The 16889-nt window shown below is 44.7% G+C and overlaps 1 protein-coding gene across 4 annotated transcripts in view; it reads left to right on the forward strand.

Annotated features, from left to right (window-relative positions):
* RIPOR2 (RHO family interacting cell polarization regulator 2) overlaps positions 1-16889 on the forward strand; it is a 102977-nt gene that overhangs the window by 15015 nt on the left and 71073 nt on the right. Inside the window, exon 1 of one of the 4 annotated variants that reach the window (XM_011382168.2) lies at positions 3073-3258. The exons of the other annotated variants lie outside the window; for them this stretch is intronic. The gene's annotated coding sequence lies outside the window, so the exon portion shown is untranslated. Of the gene's footprint in view, positions 1-3072; positions 3259-16889 lie in introns of those variants that run through there. 4 annotated transcript variants of the gene reach the window in all.

A 16889-nucleotide genomic window follows, 5' to 3' on the forward strand; every position in this document is an offset into this window, starting at 1 on the left:
CAGGCTCCACAAGATGGGTTCCATGACTCTCATGTTTACCTCTGAATCTTCTTCCCTTAGCAGATTGCCTGGCACCTGAGTTGAAATAATAGCGTGTTGAAATAATAGCTCTCATTTGTATCTAGGGGTGTTTTCAGTTAAGATTGACACATGAGCAGGAGTGGGGAGACACTTGTGTTAAACTGTTTCTCCTTTGGAAAAACCATATCTTTCCAATGGCATGAAAGAGTGAAGTTTCTCACTAGCAGAGTTTTCTGTAATATCCCCATCCCTAGTGCCTGACAAACTCTGGGCTTCACTGTTTCCCTGGATGAGATTACAAGGGCTCGGGCAAGAAATCTCTGAATGTTTGATCACTGAAGTTTTGAGATGGAATACTCCTACTTCAGCAATAGACCCAGTAGGAAGTAAATAGCATTCTAACCAAGAGGGTGGAGACAGGGAGAAATTAACCACCCAAGAATGAGGACTTCAGTGAATACAGCAAGGGAAGGGATTTGAGAGGCAGCATGAAGACCTTTGGACTAAGCACCAGGAGACCTTGGTTCTGGTGCAGACTCTTTATTTGGTTATATAACCTTGGGCACATCGCTTAACTTCTCTGAGATTGGGATCAGATAATCCAATAAAGATTTGTCCTGGTTGTGTAGAGCTGTGCTGCCCTTATGCATGCACCTGATTTCTAGGAAGAGTCTGTGCTAGGAACTATGGGCCTACAAGTCACCCAAGACAGGTCTCATCATCAGGAGCTTCCAATCCAGCAAGAAAAGTGGGCCTTGTAATGGGCCTTCACCTTCCATGTTCCGCAGGCTATGCTCCCTTCCCAAGGGAGAAAGTAGGTCAGGGGGATGCAGGTTACTGTACCCTATTCGTTCCCTCTCAGAGCTTCAGTCCCAAAGCTAGAATGCAGAGCGAAGCAACCTCAAGTGAAATCTAAAGGCAGCATCCACTCCATGTGTCTCTTGGTCCCCTGGCCTCTAGTTCAGTATGTACATACCCTTCCGCCCACATTTACACTCAACCCTCAGCAAGATACCCAAAAGAGGAAATTGGGGTATGGAGTGGAAAGTACTATAGTAAAAAGAGCATTAAATTTTTAAACCAGCTCTGACTTTGAATAACAGCGTCACCTTTGTGATCAAGAGCAAGTTACTTACCCAGTCTCTCAGATCATCAGTTTTCTTATCTTTCAAATGCAGGCAGTAATAGAAAAGGCTTAAGTGAAGTAGTGTCTATAAAGCACCTCATGCCATCTGTATTGCTTCTTTTCATCCTCTGCCTCTTCCCTCTCTTAAGTTTTGAATGACAATTACAACAGTCTCATTTCTTATCAGAAAGGTGGTGGAGTTGGAAGGTGGGTGTTATGGACTATTCCACAGGTAAAAAGAAGTGAGAAAGAAGGTAAAGAAATACTGCAAAGCCTGGCTCAACTGTCAAGTATCCATGAGAATACAACAGGGATGAACTTGGGTCCAGACTACTACAGAGAACAGTAAAGATCTATGATAGTACAGCAGGGCCACCATGGCCCGTGTTTAGCAGGTGCCAAAACCCAGTTTTTGCACGTGTACCTAAAGTTGATTAAATTGTGTCACCTTGGACAGTCACGTAAACTCTTGAATCTCATTTTTCTATCCATGAAATGGGAGTAATGATGCCTATTGCAGTTTTATAGTCAGGAACAAATGATACAATGTTTGTAAAGTATCTGCTCCAGAATATAGGCTATAAGTAGTTAATAAACTGTAGTGTTCAGCATCGTAAGGGTTGGCTCATGTCAACTGAACTCACCAGGGATGATGCATCTATTGACCAGAATACTAATATTGAAAACATAGAAAGGAGAATTTGCTGGACAGACTGGAATGTTCCTATCATGTAGTCAATACATTCTCTCCTCTGAAGGGACACTGAGTGCTGTCAGAAACTATTTTGTAAGTTGGGAGAAGGGCAGAGGGAGCTGGGTGTCTGGAACAACTCAGCTGTGATGAAGGGCTCAGATTGTCAAGGCCCTCAGTGCTTAGGCTGCTCCTGGCAGTCTAAGGCGGAGACACGGTGACCAGCACGTGGAGCACACTGTGCTCCTGCATCCTTAGGTGGGTTGTGACAGGCTTGATTAGGCTCTGGTTGTAGCCGCTCATACTCCAGGCCCGAGGATGCAGTCTTCTTGTCGCCACTGGATGCGGGTGTTTCCCAGGTTGACATCCTAGGATGTTTGTTCCCTTTCGGTCAGTGTCTAAGCTCACTGATTCTCTCCCAAATTCACCGAATCCCAGTTGCTGGGGAGGAGGTACCCTTGCAGTATCATTTTATTTAACGCATTCTAAACACCCAATATAGTCATTGTGGTGGCTTCACAGACAAGGAAACTGAAGCACAAACAGGGACCTCTGTTTAAGGACTTTGTTTCTAGGTCCTTATAGACACCAGTCTCATACCATTTCTACTCCAAAAGACTCTTCCTATGGAATGTTTTTGTCTGTCAGACAGGTCCACGTTTTCCTAAAGGAAATCTTTATGTGTAGTTCGAATGCACCAAAACAAAATAAATAAAAGCAACTGTTTCTCCCCATCAGGATGCGATCTCTCTGCCCACCCAGACTCCCCAGAAAGGCTTTCCCTGGGCAACCGACTCCCTCCCCCGCGCCACACACACACCGCGTTCGCTCGCACACACAGCACACACACCACAGACCACACACACTCCTCCGCTGCCGCCCCGCGCACGGTTTCCATGCACAGCCTCTATTCCAGATCCCAGAAGGTCAGCTGAAAGGGCCTCTCTTGGCTGCCGGGGTCCCTGCCCTCTCCTGCAGGGCGCTCGCCCTGGCGCATGTTCCCCTGACGACTCCAAGGCTGCGACCCCGGCCAGTGCGTGGGAGACGGGCGCCCACGAGCAGCCGCAGGCGGACACCGAGCGTAGCCTTGTGAGCGGGGCTCCAGCAGCTGTCAGGCGGCGCGGCCCGCCCCGCACCGTGACGCCTCCGCCCGCGCGCTCCCCGCCCCCGCGCGCGCACGCTCCCCGCTCCCCGCTCCCCGCGCGCCGGCTTGGTGCTGCGCCGCACCTTCACCGCGCGCAGCTGGCGCTGGAGCCCGCGCGCGAGGACCCAACTGCCCCGGCGGCCCTCCGACCCTGTACCCGGAGGGCGAGCTCCGGCTGTTTGCGAAGCCGAAGGTGCGGGCACTGCACTGGGACAGAGGCTCTTACACGCCAGAGCCCCAAGTGTCCCTGTCATGACGAAGAGCGATCGTCTTTAGGTACGTGCACCGTTTTATGCCTTCCTTTTTGCTCCTGATTTTGCTCACAACCCGGCAGGTCTGCGTGGCGAGCGTTCGTTGCACGTTGGAAGCTGCGGGGACTGGGGCGTCCTGGGCTTCCCGCGCCGCGGGGGCTCGGGTGTCTGACCCCACCCGGGAGACGCGAAGTTGCCGAGAGGAAGGGGCGCGCGCACTTTTTCAGACAGAACTGACGTGTCCGGGAAAGTGGGAGGACTGGGCAGATCTGAGGGTGCCCGGGAGAGTAGGGGGACTGGGGAGAACTGAGGTGCCCCAGAGAGTGAGGAGACCCGCCGAGACAATGGTGAGGAGCTCGGGACAATACTCGGGCTGGGGACGCGCAGGACCCCTAGATCAGTGCCTTGGGAGTGGATACACAAGCGACCTAGGGCCGGGGTCCTGGGGGGCCGGCTGCCATTGAATGACCTCCCTTACTCTCCGTGCCTGTGGGGAGCTGGACTCAGCGCTGGGATAGCGGGCTCCTGGTCTTAACCGAGGCTGAGCTTGGCCATGAACCAGCCTCTTCCCCACGTGTCTGAATCCCAAATTGGAGGTGGGGGTGGGGAGGACGAGAATTTGGATGAGGGGCAAGGAGAATGTGTTGCACCGATGCTGACCTGTGTCTGGAAAGGTGGGGGAGGAGTGATGCACCTGAGGACGGGAGCACCACCGCAGGAGTTTCCGTGGCTGGGGAGGGGTCTGGAGAGAGGAAGCAGCTGCAATTCTATCCCTGCGAGACCACAACCTCCTCTCCCCTCCCCCAGGGCAGTGGGGAGCAGAGAGCGAGACTCATTTTATAAGGGAGTGGGTGCTCTTTGACATTAGACTGGGGGAAGCTATTCAGGTGTTAAGGCGGCAGAAGGCTGTGCAGGTCCCTGGTGTGAAGTGACAGCTCCCTCAGGAGCAGGAGAGCAAGTGAGAAAACCAGGCTAATTGTGTTGCGGGGAAGGGGGAGGTACAGACAGGAGATTGGCAGCATCACAGGTTCTTACCCTGGAGATCCCTACAGCGTTACTGGAGTGAGGGAATGGAAATGTATAAGCTTTTGGCTGGGGGAACAGAACAGTCAGGATTATCTTAGAAAACGTTGGGGTCATCTTTCTTCCCTGCTCCCCACTTCTAGCATGCTCATATCCATGCACATGGCTCATTCCTAAAGAAATTGTACTTGGCCCTGTCTGTGAAACTGGGCATCTGGTGTGAGCATTCACTCCTTTGTTATCTGACACACAGTCATTTCTCTTTATTTTTTTCTACCAGGTTGATCTGGCTCTGAGAATGTTCCTCTCCTTTCCACCCCACCCCAGTATTCCTACCCCTCTTCCCTCCCACCTCCAGCCTTTCAGGACCAGCCTCCGAGTTTGCCCACTAACACCCACCATCTATCCCATTGTGTTTCCATCCAACTGTGTTCATCACTGGAGCAGGGTGTGAACTGGAGCGTTCCAAGAACCCGCATCCTCAGGCTATTCTCCAGTGGTTAATTAGGAAGTGGCCAGTAGCTAGAGTCCTTCTTTAGGAACAAATGTGGGGGTGTGTCTACTCAGAGTAACAGGAGGCAACGGAAATGGGCCTCCCCCACTTAACCACTTCCTCCCAGCCCAGACCTCAGGGTCAGCCTCCTGGCCTGGCTCCCCCTTCAGTTGGGATCTAGTGGAGATCCCGCCAAGTCATAGCTCTCCCCCAGGAAGGTGATACATTTGTCTGTCCAAAAGTCTGTTGCACCCAAACATCTGAAAACCTGAACACTGGAGACTGTTTAGTGAAAACATGCCACGTATGTTGATTTTCAAAAGACCCCAGTTGATGTCGCTTCTCTCTTCCTCTGACACTCCAATGTGAGATTTTGCTCTGAATATTTTATCTTCAGCATAAATATAAAGAAACACCAAACTGGAGCGAGTATTTTTTAATAAAATTGAAAGCATGCACTAGGGACTTGCATAGAATTCTGAGTACCCGAACACAAGTTCCAGAAATGGCTCTTCTTCCTTCTGTTGACTGCAAAGTAAAATTATTTCTAGCAGAAAAGGGACCCATTCATTGCCTTTCAAGGGTGACCTGGAAAAACCAAGGAGGCTGAGAAGGAGATAGTATTTATATCTATAGATATGGTATTTATATCTATAGGTAAACTCACATCGAAATTCTCTTTAGTAGTGACATCCATTGACTTGGAGCCCTGCTGATGACCGCCTGGTGTCCTCCCCTTAATCCGAGGTCACTAAATAGAAACATACCTCCTGTGGTAAAACCCCACAGCCAGCTGTGATACCAACCACATGCCCACTTCTAAATGTAACCAAGGCACTTCTCTTACATATTGGCTTAATTCACAGATATTGGCTCACTTCTCGGTGTCAAGAAATACAGACAAAGGCAGTTGTGGAGTAAGCAGTGCAGCTTGCACATTTCATATTAAGTGGTCCCATGGGACAAATAATGTTTCCTTGGGTTGAAGAGTTTGCAAACTAGTGTTATTTTACTGTTCATTGCATTCATAGGTTGGGAGTGGATTAAAAACTGTCTTGTTTTCATTCCGAAAAGAAGTCAGAAGTCTAAAACCAGTTTCTTGCTTTTCTTGGGGGGAAGTGGTGGTGGAAGTGAAAGCTCATTTTATGCACAGTGGGTGCTCCCGGGGCAATGGCAGACTTGCCTTTTCACTCAGGCTTCACCTGCGCTGGTGGCTGTGAGCAGGGCCGCTGTTTATGAACAGCTCCCTTCCGGGGGTTATTTTCATCCGCCAAGCTGAACTCCATGAGCTGGGGGATATAGACAGCTTGTGTCTGTGGCTGTTCAACCAGAAAAGAATACCAGCTGAAAACAGAGTGAAGATGGAAATTGAGGCTGGGGGTGGGGAGAGGAGGGACAGACAGGCCAGCAGCACATAACTGGTTCCCCAAAGACAAATCGAGATGCGGAATGGTGTCATAAAGCAGTTGTCATGCAAATACTCCACAATGCGATGATTAGAAAAAAGCTATGCAGAAAGGAAACGATGATGAGCGTGTGCCTTTTCATCTGGAGGGTACCCTCCTTTGGCTCCATTTTGCTCCACTTCCGAAATCATATCCTTATAGGTGGTTTCTCAGCATAACATTTTCCCCCTGAAAATGAAAACCTCGCCGTTGTACACAGGGAAGCCTCCGAGTTGATTCAGCTGAGCAGAAGCACTAGACACATGTCTCCTGAAATAGTGAAACCCCCACACGCCCCTCCCCCTTCATCTCTCCTTCTTTTCCTCTCTGAGGGGGTGGAGGCACAGTATACTCATCCCACTTTGGTCGGAAATGTTCCCTAAAAATAGTAGAGTTTTTCTTGGAGTGTGGCAGGCTACTTAGAAAAACTCTACCATTTTACACATGGCCCGATACAGGTTATCCTCCCTCCAAGGAAACCCTGGACACATCTATTGTGTGTCCTTCACAGGACACTGTATGGAGGGGATAAATATCTTCACTCATTCATTACACTAATTTAAAAAGATATTAGATTTTTTTCAACAGTGAAAGCAAATGAGGCATAATAGTCCTATATTGTGTTCCATAAGATAGAAACGAGCTGTCAGGCCAAGAAGGAACAGTCTCGGACAAAGGGGATGTTTTCCACACTGGTCAGCATTCTAAAATATAATAAACTGATTAACGATCACGTTTATTTCTGAGATGGATTGGAAGTCCAAGTCTTCAGTGTTATGTAATTTAAGGGAATACTAATTTTTTTCAACTTAAGCATGTGTTTACTGAGCAACTATTCTGGGATCTGGCCAGAGTTAAGTAATTCATTCAATAGAAAAGTGTAAGATACTGGTTATACCTTCTAGGGAGTGCACAGTCTGGCAGAGAAGCAGGAGCAACCCAGTCGCAGTGGACGGTGTGCTTGGTTTGCCCTGGACACATCTGTCATTGCAGCATTCTTATTAATAGCACCCCCTTTCACTCAGCAGCGTTTTGGTTTGGATGATAAATTAGACGCTCAGTCACCCTAGAAAGAAGGGCTATAGGAGGTCACAGAGAGAAGAAGGCTTTGATTGGAGTAGTCAGTTAAGATTTCATTTATGTGCCTATTATAAGATTACATACAAATAGATAGGAGGAAAAAGGGAGGACTTTCCAACCAAGAAGACAAGGAAGATTGTGAACTCCCTGAAGACACAGAGGAGGGTCTATTTTGTTTGTTCCTATATCCTCAGGGCTTACGTGCTGCTTAGCAAATAGCAGGCATCAAATATTAACTAACGGCTTGTGACTGAGATTTCAAATCAAGACTGAAGGTAAGAAAGTTCAGGACAGTGAAGAGGCATGCTGGCAAGGAAGGTCAGAAGGGACCAATTATAATATCAGGCTATTAATAATGATGATGATAACACAAGGCTGGCAATGACCGTACCAAAAAACAACCTGAGTACAGAAGAGCGATGTTCTGTAACTCTTTCTTATATACATCATTTCATTGGAGTTTAATGCTATTGGCCTTCACCTCTAGCCCTAGAAGTGATCTCTTCCTTCTCAAAAAAATTGTTCAGGAAGGCACTGAGGAACAATGACGCCATTCTCAAGCTTGTCTCTTTCTGTCCTTGTCCAATAGGAGGACTTGTGGAAGGGAGGCAAGAGCAGGAAGGGGGGAGGGTACCGTGCAAATACAAAAGCAACACAGATGAACACAAAGAACACATGCTTTTTTTCCTTCTTCTAATTGAAGGAATAAATTCAGTGACAGTTTCCTGGAGCTAGTACATCTCCTAAGAGGTTGTTCCAGTATAGCATTTGATCTCTCCACTTTGTGCTGCATATGAAGCCTGGAGTGACCTGGCCTTGGCCTGCACTGCAACACTCTACCTTCTAAATTAATATGACATACAGTAGGTGCCTTGTTGCTACACAGAGGTTCAAGGTCAACTACGCTAAATGAGGTCTCCAGGATAGCTGCCTGCTGGTAACCCTTAAATGACAATGCCATAGTCTTAGTTTGTAAGGTTATTTATAGCATTTTAACTACTTTGAAGTGGTCCACATCTTCCCATATTCTAATCTAATTTAGTGTTGTCTCGGTGATGCTCCATCCTCCGAAATAAGTGGAGCTTAGAAAAGAGAGACATGGACACACACAGGGATATAGCTCTGAGAACATGTATTGGGGCTCTATTGCAAGCAGCAGAACCCACTTTGCAGAGGATATATGATAAAATGGCTTACAGAATGGTTGGGTCAGGAAAGCTGAGGAAATGCACTCTTGGTCAGGCTTTCCAGAACAACTTTGAAAGTCACATTGTAAAACTGGGCCACCGATGGAGTCACTGCCTGATCAATGATCAAGAAGCTGCTTGCTGATTTGAGAAGCTACTAGCTCCTGAATGAGGCTGCCACTGCCATGGTCAGGGAACATCCTTCCAGGAAGCCATCACAGAAAACCAGACAGTCCATGAAAATGCTTGCCAGCAGTGACAACGGAAGAAATAGAAACATAGCACAGTAGGCTAGTTAATGTGCCCCAACTCACAAAGATGTCCTCATCCTAATCCCTGGAACCTGTGAACATGTCACCTTTGTAGATGGGATGAAGTCAAGCTCCTTGAGACTAACCTGGATTCTCCAGGGGGGCCTTGTCTATGTACATTGGTCCTTAAAGCAGAAAACCTTTCCCACTACAGGTCTTGTGACTATAGAAGAAAGGTCAAACGGACACAACATTGCTGGCTTTGAAGATGGAGCAAGGGATCATAGGAGAGGAGTATGGGTGGCCTTTAGAAGATAAAAAAGCAAGGAAACAGGTCTCCCCTGAAGCCTGCAAAAGGGAACTCAGTGCTGCTGACATCTTTAGTTTAGCCAGTGAGACCCCTGGCAAACTTCTGACCTCCCACTCTGTAAAGTGATAAGTGTGTGTCATCTTCAGCTAAATGTGTAGTGATTTGTTACAGCAGCCATTGGAAATTAATACCCACAGCCTCCCCATCACTTCTGCCTTCAAATCCTATGCAAATGCATCTGGTGGAGACCCCCTTTATCACCTGTGGAACCCTAGCTGCAGAGGATTCTGGGAAATGTTGCTTTCAGCTTCCTGGCTTCAGTACAGGAAGACACCTTTGAAGGGACTGGAGTGTTGTGAGTACCAGTTATATATATGCAGCACATCTGCCTGGGGAGCCACAGGTGGAAGTGGATGGCAGTCTTATCTCTCCTTTTCTGAAGGACGGCAGCATATGGCAGAACAGAAGTAGATGCTGAGATTTTTAGGAAGTTTAACAAATGTTATTAAGTCATCAGAATAGTTACCTGTTTTACCACATTCAAAGTTGCTCTCTGGTCTGTTAGAGATTCCTCGCAGGATGGTGTTAAGGAGAGATTGTACATCAGTCACAGCATCGGGGATGAATATTGGCTTTCTACAGCTTAACTCTTAACTATTTACAGTCGGTCCATATGGCAGGTGAGATTTTCCAAAGACGGCCTCAACAGTGTCTCTCATCAACGTGCTCTTCCTACAAAATGACTCTGATACTCTTCTGATTGAGAAATGAGGTTTATTTTCTCTCCCCTCAAATTTGCAACTCTGTTGACCAATAGCGAATAAGATATCAAAGGCTAAATCATAACTCAGCTTATGTCCCTTATTGGCTGGAACACTAGATCTGGAAGACATCTGCTGCCATGGAAGCTGGCCGACTATCCCAAGGCTGCCATGCTGTGAGGAAGCCCAAACTAGCTGACCACACGGAGAGGCCTGAGATGACAAGAAGAGGAGAAGACGCCTGGCCAGACCTCCGGCTCCTCCTGTCCCCACCGCTCCAGCCACCGTCTGCCTGTAGGGGACCTGAGCCCAGACTGTGCCCCAGAGTCCAGACTGTGCCCCAGAGTCCAGACTGTGCCCCAGAGCTCTTGTTGAGTCCTGACTCCCTGCCGTTGTTTAGGCACTACATTTGGGGTGATTTCTCACACAGTAATAAATAACTGGAAAATTCGTCCACAAGGTCAAATGCAGAAAAAACGTCAACTAAAACCACTGTCCTGTGTTATTTCTATCAAATTTCTTCACCATCGGATAAGTTGCAGGATGGTTGTCAGTGGTAGAATAACCAAATCTAAGCCCACCTTCTCCTGTGGAAAATCGGCCCTGAGAACCTCTGTAAATGTAACCCGGAAGCAAACCGTCACACATGTGAGTTTGTCTGCTGGGGGAGAAAAGTGGAATTGGTAGCTTTGAGGAGGAGTTTCAGACTGTCAACCCAACATGTGAATAGGCAAGAATAACTTCTTTTCAAAGGAGAGCTGCCTCAATGTGGCAGGTAGAGGTGCTGCAAGCCTTCCTTTTGAGGGATGTCCTCAAATTGGAGACCCACCTAGGAGACAGAGAAAAAGTGATGAAACAGTACCTGGACTCACACACGTGATCTGGCCCCTGAAACACAGGGAACCATGCTGGCCGTCCGTCTTCCCAGCAGGCTTTTCCTACCACTTCTTTTTCTGCACATGCCTCTTTCCCTGATATCTAAAGTTTGCTATTCCCGAAGTTCAAGTTCAAGGTCCCCTTGATAATAATACATATAATAACACATAAGTGATAGTACTTTATGTTTGTGAATTTTTTTTAGTTTTCAACAACATTCACATCTATTGTTTCACTTAAGCCACAGGCAAGACTAGCATTACTGTCTCTGGTTTAACAAACAAAAGAGTTAAATAAAACAAAAGAGTTAGCTGACATGTCCAAGATCACGGTGCTAAGCTGTATAAGAGGTTAGCTTGGAGGTGTTCTTGCGCACCCCAGGATGTCACTCAAGTAGCCTCTGCAGCAAAAACAATGTGAAGCTGGAGAGGACGAGTGATTTGTTCTGCCTGCCTACTGCCTTCAGTCACCAAAATATGGCCTATTGAAGCCAAGTTCATTGGAAGCCTGAAGTCTATTTTTTCTTATTACCTGACTGATGCTCTCTATTGGATACTGTATTTTGCAAGTAGAAACCTGCCTGTATGATAAGAAAGGTCAAGAACTGATCCCTTTTCAGGCTCCCATGACATCCCCCAAAAAGTTTGCCCTTTGAATTTTTTCATAACAGTCTTTGGCCTAAAATAGGATAGAAATGACATGTGGTGTTTCTTTTTCAAGATTTTTTGTTTTTGTTTTTGGTTTTGATTTTTTTTTAGATCCTCAAAGTGTGTTTCTTCATATTAAGATATTTTCCAGATGTAATTTTTTTGGCTCTCTGATCATTGCAAAATAGCTCCTTCCCCACCAAGGGAAGAAAATAGCCAAAGCAAGAAGAGGCCTAAGGGACTATATTTTAGCTCAAGGTGTTTTCATATGTGAATATACAGTTATCAAGCTAGAGGTACTGGAAAAAAATGAAGGAATGTGTAGTTTTTCATTTAAGTAACTAGTCTCACTATCTAACTGAGGGGAAATCGACCCAACTAGACCTGCACATAGACTCTACATTTGGCAAAAAGGACCTTCCCTGTGTCATCCTTTCACTGAATCACACGATTCTGAATGTAGGTCCAGAGGCAAGGCACTCCTGGGCAAAGGGGCGTCTGAAGCCATTGCAGTTTTTAAAAATAAGTGCAAATTCTGAATTACGATGTATGTACATGTTTGTCATATTACATGTTGACATAAAATTCCTCTTTCATGGTAAAATATCCAATCTAAATAAAAATTTTTAATACGATAATACTACTAATAATTATCATTTAATGGCATTTCCAATGTTCCAGGCACATGTGTTAATTCATTGAATCCTCATAATAACCCCAGATAATTATTATCTCCAATTTATAGGTGAGAGAACACAGGCCCAGCAAAATTAATAGGGTGAGAACTCAATTTTAAACCTGAGCTACCTGGCATCAGAATCCGAGCAATGGCTGTGGATGTAAATGCACAAAGACCCCAAATTCAGAGTTCCCACAGCAACTGCCAGTGAATAGCATGTTCACCAAGCCCGAATTCTCTCATATAACCCAGCTGGTTGCAGCCAGGTCACCTGGTTTAGCAACTCACTACTCAGACTGTCCATGCAGCTTTCAAGCTGAGGTTCTCAGTTGATATCAGGGCATTAATGAGGCTCTTCAGGACTCTATTATAATCACCGAGAAGCTTTTTTACATCATCCAGCTAGAAGGTTCATTATTCCTGCTAAGAAGCAGTGTGTCTGCAAAGGTGCCCTGTGGTGGCCTGTGGTGGGGAAATGAAATGGTCTCTTTCCTCTGAGGAAGCAGTGCATCCTGCCAAACGATGCCAAGGCTTCTCCTCCCTCACTGCTGTCCCTCACAATGTCCTAGAGATTTGAACAACCCCACAAAAGGGGAAGGGGGTGGAGAAAAAGCAAGCGAGAGAAGGAAAAGAATCATTGTTCCCTTTATAAGGACTACTATCTAATCCGTACTCAGATGTCGAGTATCCCTTGATCAATTTTGTCTTAATTACTGAATATAGAAAACAAGATCATTGTTAATTCATGTAGTCTTAGTTTATGAGGAGAATTATGCAGGACAATGACCTGCAGTTGAAGAAACAAGAACCCTGTTGGGTCTGGTTAATCCATGCATGCTTTACCTTTCTCTCTTTTGAGAATGATTGAAAGTGGTAACCAATGTGTCTGATATGCAGAATTGCATTGGTTTGTTGAACAGAAGTTTTTTTTTTTTTCTTGGATTTGCATCACAAATAGAGTTCTCAGATTTGGACTGACTAGGTTTGAATATAATGTCCAGAACAATTGCTTTGATTCACTGACTTAGCTCCTGTTCGATCTTTTCCAGAAGTGCCCATTTTTCAAATCAGTGCAAGAGAAATGATCTTCATGAGCCCTGTGTTAGCTTGACTATAATTTTGTTTATGGGAAAAACTCAGTGGGAATGATGGTTATTTCTTTTATCAAGATTTATGGGGGATTTATAGTAAGAGCAACTAGTTTCCACATTGTTCTTGAACCATTGTGATTCAGTGGCTTCCAAATATTAAGACAAGCAGCTGGAATGAATTACCAGGCAAAGCATGGACATTGGACATTGAAATATCTTCATGACTTTTATCAAACAATTGATAGCTGGTCAGGCTTCTTTGAACTCATATGTGGTAGTTGAAAGAAGAGTAAGACTTGGTAAAAAGTTTGTTAAAAAATTATATTCCATGACTTTGCAAAAGTTTGGGACAAGTTACAATAATGTTAAATTGAAAACGAAAATAAATATGAAAAGGAGGAACTGGAAAAAGTCAGTGTTCTAACTTTAAAGCATTGCGTTCATGCTACAATTGAGCAGCAAGTTTTGTTCTCAACTTCCCTTTTGCTGGACATTGTAGGTTATCACTTAAGTTATTGCTACCAGAAAGATGGACATACAAAGTACAGCATTTCCTCAGAGGAATCACCCTAGCAATAACTTAGAAATGTCTTATGTGGGAACTTACACAGAGGAAGTTAAATTGAGCTAACAAAGCATTGCAGTGAAGTTCAAAAGGCAAAACCTTGTGTCTTGAGCTTCGCTCTTGTTTCCTTATCCCTCCATCAAGTTCTAAGGATCCAAAAGGAGCCATCAAAGGAAATTTTATGAAGAGAAAAAGAAGCATGGATATTTGGCCCTCAGTTGCTCTTTTTTTGGAGAAAAAAAAATGATCGCTTTTTCTAAGCAAAGTTACATGCCATGATCAGATTTTGTCTTCGGACAGTGTCAGCAGGGGGAGCCTTGCCCCCACCCCTCACAGGGAGCCCAGCTTAGACAACTGGGTTATGACTTCCTAATTATCTTACCACCAGGCCAGAATTTATCACTTGAGATTTTAGGTTCCATCGAGAGCAACTTAATTAGCAAAATAGAGCAGAGCATAAAAACATTAAACTTTTGCTGTTTAATAAGGCCATTTCTCTTCTTATTCTTGACCTTGATGATGACGATGATAATAGGCATCAGTTTTACTGAGTACATATTTTGTGCCTGGCTGTGCTTCACAGACATGATGTCCCTTAATCCTCACAATTACTTTAAGATGTAAATGTTATGATTGTTGTGACCCCCTTTTACAGAAGAGGAAGCTGAGCAGGGGTCATTTTTCCAAAGAGGAGATTTACACCAATTGTTTGACTGCAGACCCATTTTCTAACTATACTCACACAACTTGATATGTCTGTGTGTGCACAGGTGTGTGTGGGCTTCTGGACTCTGCTGCTTCCTTGTTCTTGCTTGCTGCTTCTCTCTATCCCTTCCAAAGACACTGGCTGTGACAATCTCTAAGATTCTATGTAATTTAAGATCCTCTATTAAGTAGTGCTGTGACAGCATGAAATCGTTTCAGAAAATATGCGACATATACAAATGTAAAGTTTACGTGTACCCTCATTTACTAAGACAAATGCTCTCAGTTAAACCATTTCCCTAGACTCTGGAAGTAGTAACAGAAACATAACCGGTAATCAGATACGGCCCTTTCTTGCTGTAAATATTAATCGTGGCACACAGTGTAGTCCAGAGGGCAGCAGAAGGGTAGCAGCACAGTGACTAGCTGTGTCCAGCCGCCTGTCCACGCCGTTGCCCCTTTCTCATCACCCTGAAGACCCCAGACTGAACAGTTGGAGCGTGTCTGCTCTTGGGGCTGGTACACCCACACTGCCAACTTGGAAATAGTAGACCCATCCTGTTAAATGGTGTATCTGACAGAGAAAAATTCTATCCCTCCTGGGGATCAAAAGACATTCTTATGTGAATTCATGTCATTTTTGAAAGACATTGCCTAGCTCACATTTTGAATTCTGCTCATCCTATTTCCTTGTACTCAACACCCACATTCAATGTTCTCTGCACTTTCAATTCTGCAGTCTTGCAATGAGGTTTAAGAAACATACAGTATGAATGACATCCTCCAAAAATTAAAACGTTCAAAGCAACTGATTGTCTGGAGGGTGTCCATTGAAAAGCTGACAGGTCATACCATAGAAAATCAACTCTTAAAAATGCCTGCTTAGTGGGAAAACATCCTTGGACTCTGTACCATATATAGTACTCACTGTAGTTTTTAAATAGGAAAGTCAACTACTTTTCACCCCCTCTGCAGATTGTGTATAGTCTCTATAACTGAAGACTAGCTCAGTTCACTTTCACCTTTCAAGAGGGTTGAGGAATGCACAGTCCTTATAAATGAGTACCTAGGTCAATTATAAAACTCATGAAATCAACCTCCTTTAAAGCTTTTCTCCGCTGATAGATGTACCACCGGTAATCTCAATATAGACCTTATTAAACTGGACTTAGTGATTGATACAGCTTCATCACTGTTACAGTAAAAACGTGAATGCTTATTTACTATTCTAAGCACTTTGTGTTCGTTAATCTATTTAATTTTCACAGCAACCTGTGAGTTGGTCCTTTTATTATCCCATTTTACAGATGAGGTAACTGAGGTCTGGAGAGGTTAAACAACGTGTCCAGGCTACATCTCTAAAGTGGTGCAGGCAGGCTGAATTCTGCCATCTCAACAGCCCCGAGAGGGGAAGGCCTTGTCAGCACAGCATCGGAACAGTAGAGTAGGTGACCACGAGGGCCGATCCTGACATGTGGTTACTCTTAAGTCTTCCCAAGAGTGGAAAAGTTTTTCTTTTAAATTCTAAGATTCCCAGAACTATTCTTTTTGTTTGTTTGTTTGTTTGTTTGGCATTAAATAAGAGATACAATTTTATCCCATTTTTTGTGTTGGAATTGGAATCAGGCCACTAGAGAACGTGAATGCCTTACTTTTTTACATGCTGAAAGAATGGAAGGCAGATGTGATCAATGATTACTATATACTGTGTGTATAGAAAATATTTAAACCCTGGGAAGATTTTTTAAAATGCCTCTTCCCAGGCACCACCCCAGATCAATTAAATCGAAATCGCTCAGGATAAAACTAAGACAATGACATTTTTAAAAAGCTATCCAGGTAATTCTAGTATGCATCCAGGTTTGAGACTCTCTAAATTAGATGTTGTACTATATTAGGCTCTTTCTAGAGGTTTTTGATAGTTATGTCAATAGGAAGGTGCAGAGGCTGGGATGTAGGTTGAATATTTACTTTAGTGCAGTAGATATCTTCAAATGAACCCAATGACCCAGTTCCTAGCAGCAGGCATGACTTTCTGGATTTAACCACAAGAGAATAAAGTACAGGGCATTACCCCTGAACAGCAAAGATTACCCATTTAATTTTGTTGACTCTAAAATACTGTTATCATTATATTGTGTTATTAACCCATAATGAGACCTCATTGTAGGGAATGGTTATGGAATAAGAAAATAAAAAGCAGGGACATGATGTTGAGATAACCATCAGTTCTTCCTGAACCATCTGAGCACCCGATCGGTTCTGACTGATGATGTTTGTGGGGCCATAGGGCATTCTGAGAACTGCTGACCCTCTACTCCAGATTGACGGGAAGTCACATTACAAAACAGGCAAAGGAAGGAATTCTGCTTTCTCAGCCAAAGGAAAGTGAAGATAGGGAGAAGCAAGACTATATCTGGGAGGTAGAAACTCTCTGACTGTCATTCCAGCTCTACCAACGATCTTCTTAGAACAGTTGCCTGTAGATCAGTTTCCTAATCTGCACAACAGGAATCATGTTAAATGTCCTACCTAACAAGGTC

Source organism: Pteropus vampyrus, unplaced genomic scaffold (genome assembly GCF_000151845.1).
Source record: "Pteropus vampyrus isolate Shadow unplaced genomic scaffold, Pvam_2.0 Scaffold463, whole genome shotgun sequence".
In the NCBI taxonomy this organism is placed as follows: Eukaryota; Metazoa; Chordata; class Mammalia; order Chiroptera; family Pteropodidae; genus Pteropus; species Pteropus vampyrus.